The 25,683-nt window shown below is 39.2% G+C and overlaps 1 long non-coding RNA gene across 1 annotated transcript; it reads right to left on the bottom strand.

Annotated features, from left to right (window-relative positions):
- Positions 1-2,654: 2,654 nt before the first annotated feature.
- Positions 2,655-24,512, bottom strand: LOC107975255 (uncharacterized). The gene is made up of 4 exons (XR_008548627.1): positions 24,398-24,512; positions 22,946-23,074; positions 6,470-6,665; positions 2,655-2,891 (listed from the first exon to the last, which is right to left on the bottom strand). It is a non-coding gene; the product is annotated as an uncharacterized LOC107975255 (long non-coding RNA).
- Between the last annotated feature and the right edge of the window lie 1,171 nt (positions 24,513-25,683).

A 25,683-nucleotide genomic window follows, 5' to 3' on the forward strand; every position in this document is an offset into this window, starting at 1 on the left:
AAGTTAAGAGCAAAGTGATTGGAACATAACAACTGCCTAATAAGTATTGGTTAATATAAAACCTAAAAAAGGTTTGGTTCCATCTCAGTTCCCGAGACAATCTAAACTGGAAAAATAAAGCTGTAAGTAGCTTCAGTCTCCATCCATCCCTATCAATATTCTCTATGTCCAGGGTCAATACAAAATATTTTACTCTGTGATATAATGAGTAAAGAGAAAGTGAATGGGGAAAAAATAAAGATATATTAATAAAAAAAGTTTATTTCTAGACTATTTACATGAAAGGTGTCAAAGAGGGGTGGAGACTACCAGTGAAAAGTTTGACGAGGCCGTGGTCAGACGACAAAGCAGTGTTGATGGGTGATTAAGAACTCAGGACTTAAGGTTAGTCATAGCCTGATTCACATCCTAGTTCTACTTCTTTTCAGTGTTTCACTTTGGGACAAGTTGATTAATTCAAGCATTGGTTCCCTCAAATATTCAAATATAAAACGGGATAAAATAATAAAGCGTATTTCATAGGACTAGTACAAGAACTTAATGAGACACTAACTGTAAGCTGTACAGCAGAGCATCTCTGTAGCATGAAGAGAGCAAGGTGGGGCATTGACTAAAATATTCAGAGCCCTTTGGAAGAGACATCCAGGAAAGAGATGCGGGAAGTGACAGGGGTCTAGACGCCTTGTTAGAATTGACTGATTAGAACAATGGCCCAGGTTCCTGGATTCAGGACTATTGCACAATTGACTAGAGAGTAAAAGGCTGCCTGAGCAAGAGGAACAGTAAGTAACCTTTATCATAGTCGACTTTTGCTCCAGCAGCTTTCTTCTCTTGAAAGTTCAAAGCAAAAGTAGAGGTGTCTGATGCCTTCAAGCTTTTCAGAAGTTGAAGCAAAACTACATCCTCCATCTTCTTCCCCTTTAACTGCTTATAATTAGAATATGATTACCTTGTTTTGGCAATCATAATGCGAGTCACTTAAGATTTCTAGTGCCTTTTCTCATTTGGTATTTCATAGTACAAATACATTTCTCTCACAAACACTACTTCATGGCAGTTCAGTCCTCGTGGTATAAATAAAGAAAGAAAGTGGGTACTTTGCTCAGAAAAGCTTAGAATCCACTGGGGGAAGACTGCCAAATAAACCATCACCACTAATAAAACCTGGAGGTACGTCCTGTAAGAGAGGCAAGCACAGGGAAATTTAGAGACACATTCAAACCCAGATTTGGACGTGAGGAAACGAAAAATGTAAGAAGACTTTCTACAGGAGTGAGTCAAAGAAAGGGGTGGCTATTTCATGAGGGGGAGGGAAGAGCTAGAGGCATGATGAGATGTGAGAACATGGTGTTTGGGGGAAACTGAAAGGATTTGAACAAGTTGAGCAGAAAGTACAATAGGAAAGTTGAGAGGAGAAATCAAAGGAGTCAGCAGGAACCAGATATTGTAGGTACTGATGCTTTATGAAAGGATTTTCTGTGCCAACCTGAAGAGGATACAGATTCATTGAAAATTTTATTCTTACCAGGACAGAGAAGGAATATGATCTGACTAGATTTAGAAAGCCCACAATGACAGATCAGACCTGTGTGAAAGCACCTTGATTTTATAGTGATTGCTTAGTTTACTTGCTGCCTGTGGAAGGGATAACAATTCAAACTAGTGAGAATGTAAAGTAGAAAGTCTATGTACAGGCTGTGTCTATCCTTGCTAACTAGCCGAAAAAGAAGTACATAATGAAACTAAGGGGGAAAAGACTAATAATGAGACCAAAACCATCTGGAGAACAGAGAACATGTCATTCTTGGGTGCTTAAAGGAAAAGAACACAGGGTTGTAAAAAAAATAGGATTGGGGGAAATTAATAGAGAGCTCTAAAGAAAATGAAACATTGGAATAAGAAAAGTACAGAAAACAGAATAAAAGCCTAAAGCAAAAAGATGTTTTACTGAAAGATGGACATGAAGCAGAAATTGGATGATCCTGAAGTGTAAAACCCACCCTTAATTGAATAAAAAAAAGAAAGGGTAAAAAAGCACTTTGTCAATTCATAAGGAATCTCAGTTTTTCATTTGTCTTTTCAAACATTCTGTAACATGAAGTAATCTAGTTAGAATAAACATGTTTGTTACAGTGTTATTTTCTTACAAACAAAATGGTTCCTTTAGTAAGTTAAATGTACTACAAAATAGTAAGTTTTTTCAAAAGGATTTACATGTACTTTGTTGTGTGACACTTAGTAATGGGTAGAATCATTAAAGGACTTAGTTCTGGTGGGCAGCTATAAGTTTAAAACTCATCTGAAACTAAATTGTTTGGCCCTTTCATTAGAAACATAAAGATAACAATTTTTAATGAGACTGTCAATGTCTTTTGATACAATTGAGTTAAGAATTCTCTGAGCCTTCCAAAGGCATTGTGAATACTACAATGTCTAAGCACAGCGGATGTGGGTGGGAGGGGGCAGTGGGTAATTCCATTTGTTGTGTGGTCTGAAGAATCTAGAAAGGTTCCAAATTCTCTCTCCTGCTAAGGTTATCAATGCTTGAAATTGTATCCTGAGGAACTCATTTTTGCCAGGAGAGGGAGGGAAACCAAGCAAGCATTTTCCAATCCTTGCTGACTTATTTAAAATCTAAATATTTCTTCATGTGGTTAAGGCCTTTATTTATTACTATGGTGGATTTAATCATTATGGAAGCATAGAATTATGAAGGTATAAATAAGCTTCAATATCTGAATTCACATATCTCAGCCCAAGCAGTTTAGGTAATTTGTCCAAGATGACGATTGCAGACACAGAAGTAGTTCAGTTTCTATGCATTCTGGTTGGCAATGGTTAGCTGTTCTTTTCTGAGAAGCAAGGGCGAAGGGCCTGAGACTCTTGGCTTCCTGCAGAGACAGAAGGGATGGAATGGGAGAAGGTGGAAGGCAAAGACGGAGGAGGAATTTCACCTCCTTTTCAGTTTTGTTGCCTGCCACTGGCCTGTGAACATGTAGAGGAAAAGAGTAGTTTGGCATAAACTCTACTCAGGTTTTAAACCATTTCCTCCCAAACAAAAAGTATTGACAATCTTTAACTTGGTATATTATCTATTTCAAAAGAGATAAGCTAACCAGCCCAGGAAGTTCTTTTGCTTTTGTATGAGTTTCTCAAGCAACAAACTTCCTCTGCGGCAGGGTTTCGGAACTAAATACAAGACTCAGGGAACAAAGTTGAAAGTGTTTTCTCAGTCTTTTCTCCTTCTCCAGCTGCGTTCTCTGATTAGCAAGTTAGCATTTGGAACTCTTACTCTCTGAATGACCCTTAGATCTATTCCAGTGACCAAGAAACCTGTAGTTTGTTCCCTACCCTTTTAAAGTGCCATTTCCATGCTTGGAAAACATTTCATCCATCAGTGGTATCAATACTTTTCAAGCTGTGAAAGTTGGCTGTCCTGGCTACTTGCACAAATAATGAGCATGCAGAGCTGACCCAAATTCTACTCAAGAATTGCATAATATAAGCTAATCATTACATAAAGAGTGCATTGAGTGTCTCTATAATGAATTCTGAGAGATCTACAAAATAAAATGCACACCATGTCAGCTCTTCAGTATTCCCTGTTAGAGTTAGGAAAAACAATTTTCTTTTAACTTTTTCAATTTTCCCCCCAATTTCTCTTCTAACAAAGAGTTGTAGTGCTTACTGTAAGAAAAAACATAAACAGTAGATATTAAAAGTATAGTAAACCCACTAAAAGAGCTCCCATAGTAAATAATTTAGTAATTATTTAGTAATGAATAATAACTAAAACCTTGATATATGTCTCGATGTTTCCATAATTCTGGATATTTATAAGAAATGTGTACAGACACACACACACATACACACATTTACATAACTCAGCTCATAGCATACATTCTGTTCTATAACCTGAAGTTTCCCATGATAATATGCCACGGCATGAGCATCTCTCTGTTTCAAAAAAAGAAAGAAAACCATGTTATCATTTTTAATGGCTATATACACCATGATTTATCTAGGCACCTATTGATGAGTATTTAGGTTGTGTTCCAATTTTTCACTATTATCAACTATGTGGTAATGTTTTTGGATGTGTACACATTTGCACTGATTACATAGTAGCTCAGTTTGCAAGTCTACTGAAATTAAAAAAAAAAAAAGGATTGGTTTAATTCAATAACTTTTTTTTCCCCCCAGAAGATATTTAGTTAAAGGATTGGCTCATAGAAAGTCTTTCCTAGTCTGATTTTTGAGACTGCTCTCTGCCAGAAGTTGCCCTTCAGTGTCCTGTTGGGGCTGCCTTAGTCAGTCATCTTCTTAGGACCAGAGCATTTCGCCTGGGTTGTGTGAGTGGCTTAATGGGAAAGAATACATGACTGTCTCCCAAGTTTGATGATTGGGACAGTCTGCCACAGCTGCTGGAGCCAACACAAGGACTCTCATCTTCAATGGACACCTCACTTGTGGCTTAGTTTTAGTGGATGCAGAAGCCCTGCTCCAGCGTCTTGGTCATGCAGTAGTGTGGCCTGTGCTTGGCATTTTAGCCAGTTTGCATAGTTTCTAGTACTGGTACATACAACATTGAGTAAACATTCTAACTTATCTTCACTGAATAGCCACAATAGCCCAGGTGCAGTTGAAATTCACAGCCACAGCTTCTAACAGTGAATTCTTGGCAAATGGGCCTTATCCTGAGAAGACATGCAGTTTTAACAAACCCAGTTCAGTTGTGGTGTGTAAATGTCCCTCTCAAGTTAGTTTTCTTTGCCTCAGACATAGTCAATGATTGGAAGGAATCTACACTTTCAGTCTCAGCACACACAATTCACATGCCAGTCTTGCATTCCAATCAGACTCCAAACATTTTATGATCACAAAGCCTGAAACTCGACATTTCTATCTTGTGTCATTTTGGAGAGAAATGTCCTCCTAATTTCTTTTTCCCATTCTAAATATAATCCTGCCCATTTGTGGGAGCTCAGCTCAGATTACACCACACTGAAGAAGTCTCTCCTAACCATGTCCTGCTCTGGGTGCTCTTATTTTTGGCATATTGTTTTTACTACTCACTTGATAATTTGAATAGAGTGATTCATTCATTCTTTCTGTCTCTCTTTACACACACACAAACACAAACACACATGCATTCCCATGAAAGCACTACTGTTCTAGAATAGTGTCAAAGAGTAAAATTTTTGTACCCATCATTCCGTCCCTCCTTTTCCAGCCAATGGTCATTGAATCAGGTACAGCATATACACTTTATACAAATTGGCCTAATTTGAGTCTCTACGAAACATGTAGAGAACATATATATATATTGGATTAATTAGCCATGGATTCTGCATTTAGCAAGTCCTTCAGACTCAGTGGTTGAGTCATGTTGTATGACAGCCACAGCAAACAGAGCAATGAAAGTTGAGAGAAGATAGAGGGAATAAGCAGACATGGAGGAGCCTGTGGATGGCATTTACCTCCTGTTCCCCTCATTCCCCACCTTGCGCGTGTGCATGCACTCATACACACACGTGTGCACACACACACACACACACACACACATGCTGCTCGGGTCCTGAGAGCTCTGTAGTTTCCAGCTGCTCAGTGAGCTTGCCTGCCTTGGATTCCGGGAGATGTTCCTATTTTCACACGCATTACTCTTACTTAAAGCAGTTTGGATAGCTTTCTGGTCCTTGAAGCCAAACAATTTGTGTCTAAGAAGCAAAGCATTCTCTGTCTTGAAGAGGCACTTCTAAATGTCTTATGAGTGAACACTTAGTCTCTATACACTCTGCAGCTCTGTTAGTTTTGTTTGTTTGTGTCGCTGCTCAACCCTTTCCTTGACTGCCTGTAGAGCATGGTCATAGTGTCTGTGAGGCCCCGTCTCCTCCTCTATACACTAGGATTCCCGCCTTTGTGATCTGGCTCCAAATCTATGCACTTATTTATATACAAATTGCTTGCCAACTTAACTGGCGACATTTTATGGACTTAGCGAGCTCTTCTGATTCAATGTGTTTGCATTATTACAGACACCTGACAAAATAGGACCTCAAGTGGCAGGAACTTCAAGCACTGTGGTGAGGGGAGAGTAAACAATTTAAAAAGGCTTTTCCTTAGATCCCACCAGAGAGGCAGCTGCTCTTTCTGCCTGCATTAGGGATTCCCTCAGCACATTTTAAGACCGTGTAAATCTGTCCAGGAAATACACTAATACTCTCAAAGTAAAAAGACACTTAAAAACTGTCCTAGTTAATGAGACCATAGATATAATACCCCACATTAGTGACTCCAAATATATACAGCTATGTTTTCATAATGTTCAGCCTTAAACAAAATCACACAGAGCAGTCTGTTGGCTGGGTAGGTTTGATTGCAGGATGATGAATCAAACACTTGGAAAGGGTCTTCCTTTTTGCTAACCACCAATTAATGCACACTGGGTATAATCCTGGACAAAACATACCTCTTACAATCCAGTATCTCTTTTAAAGTGAGAAGCTTAGATGGAAGATCTCTAGCACCTTTTAAAATTAGACATTCTGGCCGGGCACAGTGGCTCACACCTGTAATCCCAGCACTTTGGGAGGCTGAGGCGGGTGGATCGCCTGAAGTCAGGCATTCGAGACCAGTCTGGCCAACATGGAGAAACCCCGTCTCTACTAAAAAAAAATACACAAAAATTAGGCATTCTGTGATTTTCAGTTGTGAAAGCCTCTGAAATGAAGGTGTCAAGTAAATATGATTAGAGCAGTTAGAGAGAGAAACAAGTCAGCCTATAGTGGCTATATCTTCTTGGACCTCTATCTTCTTTTGAAGGATCTTGGAGAAAGTGAGAATAGCTCCCTTTCTTCACAAAGCCAAATGACTTCAGCAAACCCAAGTGTCTCCTAATTTTAAGGATTTGGTTGAGATGTGTATTTTAGGTACAAAGAATATTAAGTTACTTCTGCAACAATTGAGCACTAACTCTTCTATATGTTTGTAAGAACGACCAGGGCTCAGGTAAGGTAATTTCTAGAATGGCTTTTAGGGTCCTTTCTGTGTGATGGCTCCTGCAGATATTATGTGCCTTTAAATGGGTAACATTGCCTCTTTAACTAAAATTAGATCAGTGTTTCCTAACCGGGGTCAATTTTGGCTCTGGGGGATATTTGGCAATATCTGGAGGCATTTTTGGTTGTCACATCTGGGAGTGGGGTGGAGAAACAGTGTGCTACTGGCATCTAGAGTGTAGGGGCCCGGGTTGCTGCTGAACACTGCACCCTAAAATGCACAGGATAACCTCCAGAATAAAGAAATATCCAGTCCCAGATGTCAATAGTGTCATGGTTGAGAAAGCCTAGACGAGATAGTGCATGGGAAAGATAATGACATGTGTACCCTTACTTTGGTCCACATGCAATCTCATTTTTTAAAGTCAGAAACCTGTGTAATGACAACTGAATGAGCTTAGAAAATATATTGCTAAGAAGCTTTTTAAACTAGCAAGATAATTTAGGTTTAATGAGCCCTACTACCTTCATAAATATCTCTCCAAAAACTTTATTTTAAAAATATAAATTGAGTTATGAACCTCATCTGGTTAGAACACTTTAATGGATTGCTCTCAGGAAAGATGCAAACTCCTTAAGTGGCCCACAAGGCTCTGCATGACCTAGTCCTGACTTCCTCTGCAGCCTTCTCTCAGGACTCCATGTTTGCTATTCTCCCGCCACTCTAGCCTGTCAACTGCTTAAATGCAGAAAGCTCTTTCCTGCTCTGGCCTCTACCCACACTCTTCCCTTCTTCCCTCTGCTTAGAACATTTCTTCTCAGCCACAGGATCTATCCCTGCACCGACTTGTCCTTAGCTCAAATGTTGGCATCTTTGCAAATGTTTTACTGAAGCTCTACCCTAATCCAAATTAGAACCTGTGCTTTGTTCTCTGCATTTTATAATACTCATCACATTTCTAATCATGTCTTTTTGTGTGTTTATGTGTTCATGTTTGGTTCCCTCTCTGGTTTTATGACCCATGAGGAGACAAAGTGTACAATACTTTTTAAAAATTTTTTAATTTTTTATTTTTCCATAAGTTATTCCAGTACAGGTGGTATTTGGTTACATGAGTAAGCTCCTTAGTGGTGATTTGTGAGATTTTGGTGCATACATCACCTAAGCAGCATACATTGCACCATATTTGTTGTCTTCTATATCTTGCCACCCTCCCTCCCACTCATCCCCCAAAGTGCCCAAAGTCCGTTGCATCATTCTTATGCCTTTGCATCCCCATACTTAGCTCCCACACATCAAGAACATATTATGTTTGGTTTTCCATTCCCGAGTTACTTCACTTAGAATAATAGTCTCCAATCTCATCCAGGTCACTGCAAATGCTGTTAATTCATTCCTTTTTATGGAAGTGTAGTATTCCATTTTATATATATATATGTATATATAAAATATTCCATTACATATATAATATATATGGCTTTTATTACGTGTGTGTGTGTGTGTATATATATATATATATATATATATATGTATATAAAAGTTTCTTTACTCTTTGTCCACTCATTGATTGATGGGCATTTGGGTTGGTTCCACGATTTTGCAATGGTGAATTGTGCTGCTATAGACATGCATGTGCAAGTATCTTTTTTGAATAATGACTTATTTTCCTCTGGGTAGATACCCAGAAATGGGATTGCTGGATCAAATGGTAATTCTACTTTTAGTTCTTTAAGGAATCTCCACACTGCTATCCATAGTGGCTGTACTAGTTTACATTTCCACCAGCACTGTAGAAGTTGTCCCTGTTCACCAAATCCGCACCAGCATCTACTGTTTTTTGATTCTTTTATTATGGCCATTCTTACGAGAGTAAGGTGGTATTGCATTGTGGTTTTGATTTACATTTCCCTGATCATTAGTGATGTTTAGCATTTTTTCAGATGTTTATTGGCCATTTATGTATCTTCTTTTGAGAATTGTCTGTTCATGTCCTTAGCTCACTTTTTGATGGGATTTTTGTTTCTTCTTACTGATTTGTTTGAGTTGGTTGTTGATTCTGGATATTAGTCCTTTGTCAGATGTATAGATTGCGAAGATTCTTCCACTCTGTGGGTTGTCTATTTACTCTGCTAACTGTTCCTTTTGCTGTGCAAAAGTTCTTTGGTTTAATTAGGTCCCAGCTATTTATCTTTGTTTTATTGTATTTGCTTTTGTGTTCTAGGTCATGAAATCCTTGTCTAAGCCAAAGTCTGGAAGAATTTTTCCAGTGTTATCGTCTAGAATTTTTATAGTTTCAGGTCTTAGGTTTAAGTATTTAATCCATCTTGAGTTGATTTTTATATAAGGTGAGAGATGAGCATCCAGTTTCTTTCTCCTACTTGTAGCTAGCCAATTATCCCAGCAGCATTTGTTGAAAGGGGTGCCCTTTCCCCACTTTATGTTTTTGTTTGTTTTGTCGAAGATCAGATGGCTCTAAGTATTTGGGTTTATTTCTTGATTCTCTCTTCTGTTCCATTGGTCTATGTGCCTATTTTTGTACGAATACCATGCTGTTTTGGTGACTATGGCCTTATAGTGTACTTTGAAATCAGGTAGTGTAATGCCTCCAGATTTGTTCTTTTTGCTTAGTCTTGCTTTGGCTATACAGGCTCTTTTTTGGTTCCATGTGAATTTTAGAATTGTTTTTTCTAATTCTGTGAAAAATGGTGGTATTTCGATGGTGATTGCATTGAATTTGTAGATTGCTTTTGGCAGTATGGTTATTTTCACAATATTGGTTCTATGCATCCATGAGCATGGGATGTGTTTCCATTTGTTTGTGTCATCGATGATTTCTCAGAAGTGTTTTGTAGTTTTCCTTGTAGAGGTCTTTTGACTCCTTGGTTCAGTGTATTCCTAAGTATTTTATTTTAGTTTTTGCACTTATTGTAAAAGGGGCTGAGTTCTTGATTTGATTCTCTGCTTGGTCACTGCTGGTCTATAGAAGAGCTACTGATTTGTGTACATTAATCTTATATCTGGAAGATTTGCTGAATTCTTTTATCAGTTCTAGGAGCTTTCTGGAGGAGCCCTTTTAGGGTTTTCAAGGTAAAAGATCATATCATCAGCAAACAGTAACAGTTTGACTTACCCTTTACCCAGTACTATGTTGAAGAGGAGTGGTGAGATTGGGCATCCTTGTCTTTTTCCAGTTCTCATAGGGAATGCTTTCAACTTTTCCCCATTCAGTATTATGTTGGCTATGGGTTTGTCACAGATGGCTTTTATTACATTAATGTATGTCCCTCATATGCCAATTTTGCAGAGACTTTTATCATAAAGCGATGCTGGATTTTGTTGAATGCTTTTTCTGCATCTATTGAGATGATCGTGTGATTTTTGTTTTTAATTCTGTTTATGTGGTGTATCATTTATTGACTTGCATATGTTAAACCGTCCCTGCATCCCTGGTATAAAACCCACTTGATTATGGTGGATTATTGTTTTGATATGTTGTTGGATTCATTTAGCTAGTATTTTGTTAAGGATTTTAGCATCTGTGTTCATCAAGGATATCAGTCTGTAATTCTCTTTTTTGGTTATGTCCTTTCCTGATTTTGGTATTAGGGTGATGCTTGCTTCATAAAATGAATAGGGAGGGTTCCTTCTTTCTCTATATTGTGGAATAGTGTCAAAAGGATTGGTACCAATTCTTCTTTGAATGTCTAGTAGGATTCTGCTCTGAATCCATCTGGTCCTGGATTTTTTTGTTGGTAATTTTTAAATTACCATTTCAATCTCGCTGCTTGTTCAGGGTATCTAATTCTTCCTGACGTAAGCCAGGAGGGTTGTATTTTTCCAGGAATTTATCCATTTCTTCTAGGTTTTCTAGTTTATGTGCATAAAGGTGTTCATAGTAGCCTTGAATGATCTTTTGAATTTCAGTGGTGTCTGTTGTAATATCTCCTGTTTTGTTTCTTAGTAAGGTTATTTGGATATTCTCTCTTCTTTTCTTGGTTAATCTTGCCAATTGTCTATCAATTTTATTTATCTTTTCAATGAACCAGCTTTTGTTTCATTTATCTTTTGTATTTTTTTATTCAAATTTCATTTAGTTCTGCTCTGATCTTGATTATTTCCTTTCTTCTGCTGGGTTTCAGTTTGGTTTGTTCTTGTTTCTCTAGTTCCTTGAGTTGTGACCTTAGAGTGTCAGTTTGTGCTCTTTCAGTCTTTTTGATGTAAGTGCTTATGGGTAAAAACTTTCCTCTTAGCACTGCCTTTGCTGTATCCAGAGGTTTTGATAAGTTGTGTCATTATTGTCATTCAGTTCAAAGGATTTTTAAATTTCCATCTTGATTTCACTTTTGACCCAATGCTCATTCAGGAGCAGGTTATTTAATTTCCATGTATTTTCATGGTTTTGAAGGTTCCTTTTGGAGTTGGTTTCCAGTTTTGTTCCACTGTGGTCTGAGAGAGTGCTTGATATAATTTCAATTTTCTTAAACTTATTGAGGCTTGTATATGGCCTATCATATGGTCTATCTTTGAGAAAGTTCCATGCACTGTTGAATAGAATGTGTATTTTGCGGCTGTAGGATGAAATATTTTATATATATCTGTTAAGTCCATTTGTTCCAAGGTATAGTTTAAATCCATTCTTTGTTGACTTTCTGTCCTGATGACCTGTCTAGTGCTGTCAGGGGAGTATTGAAGTCCCCCACTATTATTGTGTTGCTGTCTATCTCATTGCTTAGGTCTATTAGTAATTGTTTTATACATTTGGGAGCTCTAGTGTTAGGTGCATATGTGTCTAGGATTGTGATATTTTCCTGTTGAACAAGGCCTTTTACAATTATATAATGTCCCTCTTTGTCTCTTTTAACTGCTGTTGCTTTAAAGTTTGTTTGGTCTCATATAAGAATAGCTACGCCTGCTCACTTTTGGTGTTCATATGCATGAAATATTATTTCCACCCCTTTACTTTAAGTTTATGTGAGTCCTTATGTGCTAGGCAAGTCTCCTGAAGGCAGCAGATAGTTGTTTGGTGAGTTCTTATCCATTCTGTGGTTCTGTATCTATTAAGTGGAGCATTTAGGCCATTTACTTTCAATATTAGTATTGACATGTTAGGTACCATTGCATTCATCATGCTCTTTGTTGCCTCTGTACTTTGGTTTTTTGTTTTTTGTTTTTGCTTTTTAACTTGTATTTTTGTTTTATAGGTCCTGTGTGATTTATGCTTTAAAGAACTTCTGTTTTGATGTGTTTCTAGGGTTTGTTTCAAGATTTAGGGCTCCTTTTAGTAGTTCTTGTAGTGGTGGCTTGGTAGTGGCAAATAATCTCAACATTTGTTTGTCTAAAATGACTGTATCTTTCCTTCACATATGATGATTAGTTTCTCTGGATACAAAATTCTTGGCTGATAATTGTTTTGTTTGAGGAGACTGAAGATAGGTCCCTAATACATTCTAGCTTGTAGAGTTTCTGCTGAGAAATCTACTGTTAATCTGATACGTTTTCCTTTATAGGTTACCTGCTGCTTCTGTCACAGCTCTTAAGATTCTTTCCTTCATCTTAACTTTGGATAACCTGATGACAATGTGCCTATGCAAACATCTTTTTGTGATGAATTTCACAGGTGTTTTTGTGCTTCTTGTGTTTTGATGTCTAGGTCTCTAGCAAGGCTGGGGAAGTTTTACTCGGTTATTCCCCCAAATATATTTTCCAAGTTTTTAGAAATTTCATTTCTCAGGAACACTGATTATTCTTAGGTTTGGTTGCTTAACCGAAATCCAAGACTTCTTGGAGGGTTTGTTCATATTTTCTTGTTCTTTTTTCTTTGTCTTTGTTAGATTGGGTTAATTTGAAAACCGTGTCTTTGAGCTCTGAATTTCTTTCTTCTACTTGTTCAATTCTATTGCTAAGACTTTCCAGAACATTTCACACTTCTACAGGTGTGTCCAAAGTTTCCTGAATTTTTGATTGTTTTTTCTTTAAGCTATCTATTGCCTTGAATATGTCTCCTGTCACTTATTGTATCATAGTTTGGATTTCCTTGCATTGGACTTCACCTTTCTCTGGTCCCTCCCTGATTAGCTTAATAACTAACCTCTTGAATTCTTTTTCAGGTAGATTGGGGATTTCTTCTTGGTTTGGATCCATTGCTGGTGAACTAGTGTGATTTTTGGGGGGTAGAAGAGCCTCAATTTGTCATATTATCAGGGTTGCTTTTCTGGTTCCTTCTCATTTGGGTAGGCTATGTCAGAGGGAAGGTCTGGAGCTGAAGGCTGTTGTTCAGATTCTTTTATCCCACAGAGTGTTCCCTTGATGTAGTACTCTCCTCCTTTTCCTACAAATGTGGCTTCCTGTGAGCCAAACTGCAGTGATTGTTGTCTCACTTCTGGGTCTAGCCACCCAGTGAGTCTACCTCGATCTAGGCTGGGGGCTGTCTGCACAGAGTCCTGTGATGTGAACCATCTATGTGTCTCTCAGCCATGGATACCAGTGCTTGTTCCCATGGAAGTGGCAGGAGGTGCAATGGACTCCATAAGGGTTCTTAGCTTTGGTGGTTTAATGTTCTATTTTTGTTCTGGTTGGCCTCCTGCCAGGCAGTGGCACTTTCCAGACAGCATCAGCTGTGGTATTATGGGGAAGAACCGGTGGTGGGCAGGACCCTAGAACTCCCAAGATTATATGCCTTTTGTCTTTCACTACCAAGGTGGGTAGGGAAGGACCATCAGGTTGGGGCAGGGTTAGGTGTATCTGAGCTCCGACTTTCCTTGGCTGTTCTTGCTGCGGCTGCTTTAGGGGATGGGGGTGAGATTCCCAGGTCACTGGAGTTGTGTACCTAGGAGGATTATGGCTGCCTCTGCTGATTCATGTAGGTTGTCAGGGAAGTAGGGGAAAGCCGGCAGTCACAGGCCTCATCCAGCTTCCATGCAAACCGAAGGGCTGGTCTCACTTCCCGGTGCCCACCCAACAGCCCCTAGACCGTTTCCAGGTGGAGAGCCACAGGGGCTTGAAAACCTGCCCCAGGCTATCCGCCTCCCAGCTGGGAAAGAAAAGGGGCTTGGTTCTTCCCCTGCCTGTGGAGTCTGCACTCTGGATTTGCGCCTTCCTCTGAGTTACTGCCAGAAGGCTTCTCACTCTATTCAAATGGTTACAAAACTCAGCTAGAGATTTGCTTCTTCCTGTGTGGTTTTACCCCCTGCTTCTCTCCCATTGGATCCCTGTGGTTCCAGGCAGGAATGGCCTGCTAGGGGACCCAGCGAGTTCCCTGGGTCTTTCTGCTGCTTCCTGTACCACTGTATTTCGCATGGCTTCCAAATGTACTCAGCTCAGGTAAAGTCAGAAACTTCTCCTGCAAACAGACTTTCAGCTTCTCCAGTGGGGGTGTGTGTTTGAGAGAGGAGGGTCTCCCTTTCCCAATTCCGCAGTTGGGGCACTTACAGTTTTGCGGGGGTGTTTCCTGTGTCCTGCAGGAGCAGTCTGCTTCCTTCAGAGGGTCTGTGGGTCCTCTCGGGATTGCTGGTTTTTTCTTGCTGTTGATATGGAGTTAAAATTCACAATGCGAGCTGCCTGCTCCTCTGTCCGGAGCTTCAATCTAGCCCTGCCTCCGTCCGCCATGATCTCTCCTCTAATCCAAAGTGTAAAACTTACCAAAAAGTATGTATTGCCTAATTTGTTCCTATATATTTATTGGGGCAACAAGTGTAAGATATTTATTTTCTATTGTGTTCTATTGTGGTAAGAACAGATAATATAAGATCCATCCTCTCCACATATTTTTAAGCGTATAGTACAATATTCTTAGCCATAAACAGTGTTGAACAACAGACCTCAAGAACTTATTCTGATGATGATGATTGCAGTGCTTATCTTTATTGTCTAATAATGTCTGCACAGAGTAGGTCCTCCACAAATCTTTGTTCAAGAAATACAAGAAAATGCCTTTGATCCTCAGAGTCATAGAAGAAGATGATGCCTTGGCCTTTTTTCTGTTCTCTCAATCCCCAAGTATATACCCACAATATACTACAGCATCTAGGACAGCAAGTTTCTATGTCAGGTACAAGGTACATATGTTCTTAACGGGACTCCATCTTTTCTCTGAGGCAGAAGATAGACAACTGTCCAAAAGCATTTATTCAGTGCTGTGTGCTGTAGGACTTAAGGCTGTTGCTGCTGTCTTGTGATACAGCTACCTCCAATGAAAGGTGCTGCTTCTCTCTGAAATAGGAAGGACAAAAGAAGCAAGGCAACTCTTTCCCAAAGTTTAGGATTAGAATAGCAAAACATCTCTTTTTGAAGTATGAGCTAGGTAGAAAAAAGTGGTTCCTAAATGTTATACACCTTTCAATTGATCTTAAATAGGAAGATCCTATGAGTACCAAGGACCATGTAAGTTTAGGGTTTTGATGCAATGAAAAACTCAGGACCTCAAGAAATTGTCTAATCTGTGCACTTCTGTCTTGAGGCAAGTACAGTCTTATGGACACCGACAGACAGACTAACCTAACTAGCATCATAATAGTCTGATGGCTAGTAGACTGATCTGCTTTACTGTTTATCATCAGCACATCAGCTTTCTGTTCCAAAGAACTGGGACTGAGTTGGTACACTTAGTTCTTTTGAATAAAGTGATAAAGATATGTTTTCTTTTTTTATGTCTCTGAACATCTGACCTACATTTTATCTTTTTGTTATGAAGTAGAATAACATTTTATTCTACTTCAGGTTTATTTTGAGGGGAGATTATGTGTCTATGTTCTATATGAACTTCAGTTTTTATTGGATCGACATGTAATGAAATATATTTTCATGGTGAACATCCTTTTATATATTTCAGTTCAGATACAGCTTAATTTTATAAAATGAATAAACTAAATCAATAAAGAGAGGGGAAATCATTTTTAGCATTATAATTCTTTCTGTTTGAAGTTAGAGACAAGGTTATCTTCAGGACTTTAGTTCTCCAATCCAATAAGTTAGAAATGGTCTTTTTTAAATTAAAAAATGACTGATGTTTGATGTGATTTTAAATATTAACTCTTGTTAAAATGCTTATGCTTTGTTTTCGTTCAAGTCTTAAACATACAATGTTTTGGATCCAGATCATGTGTTTTACACACTGGTTATTACCTAATGAATAAAAACAATGATGTCTGATTCTAAGATGGTCTCTTCTTATTGATGACAAGAAAAATCTTCTCAGTAATCTCATATTGGCCATTGAGATAAATACGTAGGGTATAATTTCACTGGTCACACTAATTATTTAAAGCATGACATGAATTAGTAAACGTGTATTTTGTCATCAGCATCATCAGCGCCACCACTTTGTACACCGTTATTGTCATAATTACCACTGTTGTCATTGCCAAGAAGTTTTCCTTTTCTTCTTTCTCATCTTCCTCCTCCAGTTCACAAAAATCATGCTATCAAGATTTGCCAAAAAAATCCTTAATATCTACTTTAAGAAGCAGTTAGTAACAGAAAACATTGTTTTATAAATGTATGTGTTCTGTTGAAAATTTTTAAAAGACATGTTCCCTTAAATAGCTAATGCATAAACTCTGCACTAGTTTTCTGTTGCTGTTAGTACCATAAATTCTGTGGCTTAAAACAACATATACCTATTGTCTCACAGTTTCTGTGAATCAGGAGTCCAAGTGCTGGTTACCTGAGCCCTTTTTTTTTTGGGTCGTATGAAATTGTAATCAAGGTGTTGGTGGGCCATGATATCATCAAAGGCCAGGGATCCTTTTCCAAGCTTGTTCAGGTTGTTGGCAGAATCCAGTTCCTTGCAACTATAGAACTGAGGCCGCATTTTCTTTCTTTCTTTTTTTTTTGTTTGTTTGAGATGGAGTCTCGCTCTGTCGCCCAGGCTGGAGTGCAGTGATGCTATCTCGGCTCACTGCAAGCTCCTCCTCCCCAGTTCACGCCATTCTCCTGCCTCAGCCTCCCAGGTAGCTGGGACTACAGGCGCCCACCACCATGCCTGGCTAATTTTTTGTCTTTTTAGTAGAGACAGGGTTTCACCATGTTAGCCAGGACAGTCTCAATCTCCTGACCTTGTGATCCACCTGCCTTGGCCTCCCAAAGTGCTGGGATTATAGGCGTGAGCCACCGTGCCCAGCCTGAGGCCGCATTTTCTTGTTGGCTACTTGGGAACTACTCTCAGCTCTTAGAGCTTACCTGTTGTCCCTTGCCCTCTCCATAACACAGAAGTTTGTTTCACCAAGGCCAGCTAGAGAAACTTTCTCAGGTTCAAATATCTTCATAGTCTTTTATAAGCTCTCGCCTGATGAGGTCAGGCCCATCCAGGATAATCTCTTTCAATTAAGTCAAAACCGACTGACTAGTAACCTACTCATTAGTGTGAAATCCCATCACATTCACATGTCCTGCCCACAATCAAGGAAAAGGAATCAGACAGGGTGTGTTTCCTGAATCATACCAGAGTTTGGAAATCTTGGGAGCCATCTTTTAGTCTAGCACACTCTCTAACGTGCCTATTAATTTTTTCAGCTCTTTCCTATAGACTTTGCTGTCTAACATGATAGGAGCCACATGTGCCTATTTCCATTGAAATTAAATAAAATTTAAAATTCATTTTCCTGTACTAGGCATGGTTCAAGTACTGAACAGTCAATGCGACTAGCGGCTGTCATGCTGCACAATGCAATTATAGATTATCTACCTTCACAGGAAGTTGTGTTTGGGACTAAAGTGATAACAATTTGTATGGATTACCACTTCTATGTAACATAATTTTATTGTATTAACTCAGCAGACTAAAAATGAAAATTTTAGACTGCAGGCAGGCAAGAGGGGAAAATTTTTAAATAGTATTTTGATATGTGTTCAGTCACACCACAGAGGTGGTATTTTTTAGTCTACTCATAGCGCAGCCTCAGGAAGTCTCCTGCTATTGTTTCTGGTTTCTGCTGTGGCTAATTGTAATGAAAGAATAATTCTGTCACCACAAAAAGTCTTGTTGGACAGTGCTTCATAGAAGATCATTAAAAAGGTAGACTATCATCTAATGTGCAGCTACAACAGTTTTACGCAATGGAACATTCTCTGATGATGAAATCTATGTCTATGCTGCCCAATATGGTAAGCATTAGCTACAGGTCGCTATCAAAGCACTGGAAATGTGGCTAGTGAGGGATTAAATTCTTAGTTTAATTTTAATTATAAATTAAGGATTTAAAATTTTAAATAGATAAAATAGATGTGCCTAGTGGTACATACATTGGGTAGCACAGATCTAGGCTATGACACATTTTCAATTATTGGAGTCCTGCTACTTTGACATTGGCTCATAAATAAAATCTGAGCACTTTTAGGTTGGTGGCAGGGAAATGGTTGGGTAGATTAGGAAGAGAATGTAATTCTCTTAACGTTTCATTATGTTTTAGACAATTTTGAAAGTCCAAGGAAAGAGGTTGAAAAGTAAAATCTCCTAGTTTTAGATCTTATTTTATATTCAAGTTAGTGTTTCATCTGTAGCAATTTGTCTGCCTTTAGAATGTTACAGCTTTATTCAGCTGGAAGAAATTTTCTTACAATGTTTTCTCCTCACGTTGACTTGCCTTTTGCTTTGTTACATTTAATTATATCCCCCCTTAAGGAAGATGGGAGGGAAAACATCAAGTAAACATGTTCGAATGCAGAACTTGTTCTTCCCCAAAAGGTATAGTTTGTAACTTAATAAATACAACCACATTGTGATTTAATTAACAAGTGATAGCAACAAAGAAAACAGTAAATCTGTGATTTATTTTAATGTGATGAAAATGGCAGATCTCTTTCAGATGAGAATTTAAAGTGAAGCAAAATCAAATTTAGCCCAGTGTTTCATTTCTAGATGTGCTGAAGTGCTGTCACAAAAACACACACTCCCTATCTCCATGGAATGTACCACCTATTGTTAGGAATGAAAATTTCCATCATCGTAATATGTTTAGGTATCATTTCCAGATGCTCAACTTCTCAGGAACTGGACCATACGTTGAAGCTGTGTGACACTCATAATGATAACTCTCTCCGTACTGACAACAATACACAAACTCCAAGGCAAAAATTCTAGTTAGACACAGACATTTCATAGTTGAGTTTCACTGTAGCTAGAGTTTGGCATTTCACCTATATATAGTCTGAAAAAAGAGAAGTCTCTGAAGTACTTCTGTTTGTGATGGGAGTCAGAGGGCGGGGGCTGATCTACTTTTCTTGTTTGTTTATGGGGCAGGATGCCACAAGTCAAATGAAGTATAACGACCATGGATTACTAGGGAAGAAGGAAGCACAGAACTTGGTTCCATATGCACTATATATATTAGAGAACGCCAGTTTGGGCATTGTCTTGGATAGTTATATGTTCTAGTTCCAGTTACTAACCAGAACTACAAAGAGAATGAACAGAAGCCCTGAAGAGTTCTATACTTCCCCTCATACCCAATAGCTAAGAAACATTTCCACCTACCATCCTTTCCATGTCTTCATGTCTTATATCTTTTCCTTGGAGCTACAGGGTAATAAATATTGGAGGATGCTAATGCACAGCAGGATAATGATGCTTTGAAATACCACCTAGAAATTCTTTCCTGGTAATTATTATTTTTTTCTTTCTGTCTTTCAAGAAACATTCCACCTCTCATATCAGGCTGTGAAGCTAAGACTTACTGCCATTGAAAATGAGAAGAAGAGGCTAGTAGAGACAGCTGAGACCAAACACTTTAATTGAGTCAACAGAAGGATTCAATTTAAACCTCCAACAAACAGAATGGCTGTAAGACAAGTTGCATTTGATTGGCAAGAACCAAACACTTGATGTGTCTGGAATTAGTAGCTTCTTGGTCTCACTGACTTCAAAAATGAAGCCACGGGCTCTCGCGGTGAGTGTTACAGTTCTTAAGGGTGGCGTGTCCGGTGTTTTTTCCTTCTGATGTTCAGCTGTGTTCAGAGTTTCTTCCTTCTGGTGGGTTCGTGGTCTCGCTGGCTCAGGAGTGAAGCTGTAGACCTCTGTGGTGAGTGTTACACCTCTTAAGGTGGCGCGTCTGGAGTTGTTCGCTCCTCCTGGTGGGTTTCTGGTTTCACTGGCTTCAGGAGTGAAGCTGCAGACCTTCGCCGTGAGTGTTACAAGTCATAAAGGCAGCGTGGACCCAAAGAGCGAAAGAACAAACCTTCCACTAGTGTGGAAGGGGACCCGAGTGGGTTGCCACTGCTGGCTGGGGCAGCCTGCTTTTATTGTCTTATCTGGCCCCCACCCACATCCTGCTGATTTGTCCATTTTACAGAGAGCCGATTGGTCCATTTTAGAGAGCTGATTGGTCTGTTTTGACAGGGTGCTGATTGGTGCGTTTACAATCCCTGCGCTAGACACAAAAGTTCTCCACCTCCCTGCTAGATTAGCTAGATACAGATGTCGACTGGTGTATTTACAAACCCTGAGCTAGACACAGAGTGCTGATTGGTGCATTTACAAACCTTGAGCTAGATACAGAGTGCCGACTGGTGCATCCACAATCCCTTAGCTAGACATAAAGATTCTGCAAGTCTCCACCAGATTAACTAGATACAGAGTGCCAATTGGTGCATCCACAAACCCTGAGCTAGACACAGGGTGCTGATTGGTGTGTTTACAAACTTTGAGCTAGATAAAGAGTGCTGATTGGTGTGTTTACAAACCTTAAGCTAGATACAGAGTGCTGATTGGTGTATTTACAATCCCTTAGCTAGACATAAAAGTTCTCCAAGTCCCAACCAGATTAACTAGATACAGAGTGCCAATTGGTGCATTCACAAATCCTGACCTAGACACAGGGTGCTGATTGGTATGTTTACAAACCTTGAGCTAGATACAGAGTGCCAATTGGTGCATTCACAATCCCTTAGCTAGACATAAAGGTTCTCCAAGTCCCCACTAGACTCAGGAGCCCAGCTGGCTTCACCCAGTGGATCCTGCACCAGGGCCGCAGGTGGAGCTGCCTGCCAGTCCCGCACCTTTCACTTGCACTCCTCAGCCCCAGTGGGCCAGCACTGCTGGGGGACCCGGCTCACCCTCCGCAGCTGCTGGCCCGGGTGCTAAGCCCCTCATTCCCCTTGGCAGGTGGGGCCAGCGGGCCGGCTGGCTGCTCCAAGTGAGGGGCCTGCGGAGCCCACACCCACCTGGAACTCGTGCAGGCCAGCAAGCGCCGCAGGCAGCCCCAGTTCCTGCCTGTGCCTCTCCCTCCACACCTCCCTGCAAGCAGACGGAGCCAGCTTGGGCCTCGGCCAGCCCAGAGAAGGGCTCACACGGTGCAGTGGTGGGCTGAAGGGCTCCTCAAGCGCGGCCAGAATGGGCGCCGAGGCCAAGGAGGCATTGAGAGTGAGCGAGGGCTGCGAGGGCTGTCAGCGTGCTGTCACCTGTCACTGAGAGAAAAATGGTTTTAGATTTGACTTATATTGGCAGTGCTTTGTGGAACCACTTAGTGGGAGGATGCAGGTTATGACATGGAGCATTTTTTTACATAGAAGGGAAGATATTAAAACACTTCCTGCCCAGAAGTGAGAAACTTATAGAGGACCTGGAGATGAAAGCAACACATGGAGATGTTAGTACAGTCTATGGTCTAGTCACTTTGCTACCTGAGCCAGAGTTCTTGTTGGTGAAGAAAATAGAGGTCCTGACAGTTTGAGGAATGTGAAAGAGGGTCCTGCACAACCATAGCGCTGTAATTTATTTCCTGTGGTTTGTACTGTTTTGGACACTGTATGTGCCTAATTGGAGTAGATTCGACAGCATATGAGAAGAAAGAATTAGTAAGAGTGAATCTTCAGAACTTTTGAAGGGTTTTCTCAAATGCGAGGAAGATATGGCCCAGTATCTGGGAGATGTTGGGGCAATAGACAGTTTTAAAATAATATATTTTTAATTTATTTTTGAAGATGATATGAATAACAGCATGATATATTCTTTTTAAAAAAACATTTATTTAAATTGACAAATGAAAATTGCATATATTTATTGTGTTCAGCCTGATATTCAGAAATATGTATACATTGTGGAATGCTAAATCCAGATAATTAACATGTGCATTATCTTACTTTTTTTGGTGGTGAGAACAATCAAAATCTACTCTCTCAGCAATTTTCAAAAATATAATGCATTTTTATTAACTATAGTCACCGTGTTGTATAATAGAACTCTTGAATGTATTTCTGGTATCTAACCAAAATTTTGGATCCTTTGACCAACATCTGTCCATCCCCCTTCTCCAGCCCCTGGTAACCACCATTGTACTCTCTGTCTCTGTGAATGTAACTTTTTAAAATTTCACATATATGTGAGATCAGCATATTATATTCTGGTAATGATTCAATAGAGAGGGGAAAAATTTCCATGTAAGAGAGGGAGGGCTGGGCGTGGTGGCTCACGCCTGTAATCCCAGCACTTTCGGCGGCCGAGGCGGGTGGATTGCTTGAGGTCACGAGTTGGAGACCAGCCTGACCAACATAGTGAAACTCATCTCTACTAAAAATACAAAAATTAGCTGGGCATAGTGGTGGGCGCCTGTAGTCCCAGATACTCGGGAGGCTGAGGCAGGAGAATCGCTTGAACCTGGGAGGCAGAGGTTGCAGTGAGCCAAGATTGTGCCACTGCACTCCAGCCTGGGCAACAACTATGTCTTAAAAAAAAAAAAAAAAAAAAAGAGAGAGAGAGGGAACAAATCATTGAAACAATGTTCCTGAATGAGTGAAAGGGCATAGGAGTGGTGCAGAGATTGGCTTTAGCTGGAAATAACAAGAGAAACACTCTCTTGGATAGATTTTATGTTAGGATCAAAAATGCAAGCAAACAGAACATAGCATGGTTTGAGCATTAGAATTATATAAACATAAACATTAAATATTTAGAAAACTACATTTGAGCCAGAAGACATTCCAGTTATGAAACATAAGCTTGACTAGGACTCCTTACCTTGAAGGCATTAGAGTGGCCCAGTGGTTTTCAATTGAAGGTGATGTTTTCTCCATGGCCCAAGGATATTTGCCAATGTCTGGAGACACGTTTAGTTGTTACACCTGGGGGAGATGTTGCTATCGACATCTAGTGGGTAGAGGACAGGAATGCTGCTAAACATTCTATAATGCAAAAGTCAGCCCCCAACACAGACAATTAACTAGGCTAAAGTGTAAATAGTACAAAGATTGAAAAACAGTGACAGGAAAGAGTTTCCCTGACCTCTACTGAAATCTGCTGTAGTTATTAATGGTATAGTTGATTTTGTTTGCCCCTTACAGCCAAAGACAGGGAGAAGAAGAAAAAACTAGCATCAAAGCCAGAGCACTGATGTCTTAACGTGTAGAAGATGCATGGTCATGTGACACATTGCAACACACTGCAGAGAATTCTATCTAAAAGTCTGTAACCTTCAGCTCATCTATGTTGTTCAGTGGTCACCATAAATACAATTTGTGTTGAAGTGGCTCTCTCAGATTCCAGCCAACCACACTAATCTATCTAAACAAGTTCTATGAGAAACAAATGTCTCCAGGTATGCTGGGTCAGCTGTGAACATTAAAATGGGGTTTAGTGTTGAATTAGTTATTGGGGAAAACAAACATATTATAGCACCATTCTTGAAAATCATACACTTTGATACTTAACACACATCTTAGTTCAAATGAAAGTAATAAAGATGCAGTTTCATAAGTTTTAAAATTATATGGTCATATCCAAAATATCATTAATAATTAACAAAATCTCAGACAAAATAAGGATGTGAAAATTGCTTATTTCAGATACAAATGTCACATTATTGGATGCATTTTGTTAGGATTTGAAGTAGATTATTTATGACAGTAGAACCAGGGTAAAGGAAATGGGAATAGCAAAAAGGTTTAAAAGATTAGTAAAATTTAATATTTAGTAATTTGAAAGTTGATGTGAAATATTACTATATTGTGCTTAGGTAAGATTTACTAGAACACTTTGTAAAAATAATCTAAGTACTAGGGCCATTGAGAATGCTGTCTTTCTTTAAAATTTCAAATTCACTGGATTATGGTAACTGAAAGAAGGAATAGACAAACCAGGTAATTCTTGCATCCTAATATTATCTTTACCTAGTCATGCATAACAACACAGGGAAGCCATATGAAAAAAGATCATGCCTAAAAAATATCAGTCTGAGATAAAGTATGTAAATACATGTTTATTGTAAACCACTTCAAACTATTTTTGAAAGAAGGTAAGGCAAGGCATAAACATACAAATATTTAGTAGCATATGCCTTAATACTGAACAAGGAGTTGTATTTTTCTTACATTCATTTCTTTTTTTCAAACTTATTTTAAAGTGTTTTCTCTAGAATGTCACCTTGGGCTACAAATTAATCTTTAATCTATTTGTCTATATTTGTTGACTTACTACTATACACAGAACATTAACTTGGTCCTGGAGATTGAGTGATGAGTAATGTGCTCTACTTGCTTTAAAGGGCATATAGTCCAGCAGGATACAGAGACACAAGTAAACAGGTAACAATGACATAATGTCATAAGTTCTATGGCAGAGGTAACCATGGGGATGCAATGGAGGGTCAAAGAAGGGAGTACTTAACCAAGTCTTGGGAAGTTTCTGAGAAGGTCAAGTTAGTGGAATTCTAAGCTGGATTCTGAAAGATGAGCTGTAGTTGCCTAGGCAAATGTGGTGTGAGAGAGCAGGAGGACATTTCAGGTAGAGAGTACAGTATGATCGAAGTGTTCAGCGTTGAGATAGACCACAGGTATAGGGAGAAATGTGGATGGTTCAGTATGACAGGAATTAGAGAATGAAAGAGGTCAATGGAATTGCTGAAGATAGAGAAGGAATCAGGGGTCATATTGCCTTGGGAACTTTATCTTGTGGGTATTGGGGAATCACTAGGATGCATAAGTGGTGGAGTAACTTGATCAGAGTTCCATGTCAGAAAGATGTTTCTGGCTGCAATGTGGAGAACATCTTAGAGAAGAATAAAGGTGGAGGCACTGAGCCCAGTTAAGGGAGTGTGCTGTAAACCCTGTGGTCTGAGCAAGAGTAATAGACTCTTGATGAGAAGAAAGAGGAGATTTTGAAAATAATTAGGTGGTAAAATGGACACAACTTTGTGATATTTATATATGAGAGGTGAGGGAGAATGAGGCATCAAGAGTGCTTCTTCCTATCTCTTTGGTTTAGAAAGTTGGGTTAATGATGATGCTGCTGACTGATGGAGGACATCCCAAAGTTTGTGGGAAAGATGAGATCTATTGGCTATTGCACATAAAGGCCTACATTGATTACAGTGAGCATAAAGGTGTGTGATGACTGCTCATAATATGTTCTACTCAGGGATTGCCACATTCTCCATTTTTAGGTATCCAAATGTTACTATATTAGGGCACATTTCTGATGAATACTAGTAGGATAACTGAACAAAAACTTATATTTTGTTTTTTTTTTTTCTGCTTTTATCTAGAGTCATGCAAACAGTTCCTCTGGCAGCATTTTAGAGGTGTCAACCCAACAATTCTACCACTGTTTTGTCAAGCCAATTGGCTGAATAATAAGTATATCCTAACTAAATATATATATATATATGCAGAAATAGCCATTAAGTAAAGGATGGGATACTATAATTTCTAACACCTAAGATTGGAAAATAGATATTTTTAAATTAGATTAAGTTGTTAATA

This window comes from Pan troglodytes, chromosome 5, assembly GCF_028858775.2.
Source record: "Pan troglodytes isolate AG18354 chromosome 5, NHGRI_mPanTro3-v2.0_pri, whole genome shotgun sequence".
Classification (NCBI taxonomy): Eukaryota; Metazoa; Chordata; class Mammalia; order Primates; family Hominidae; genus Pan; species Pan troglodytes.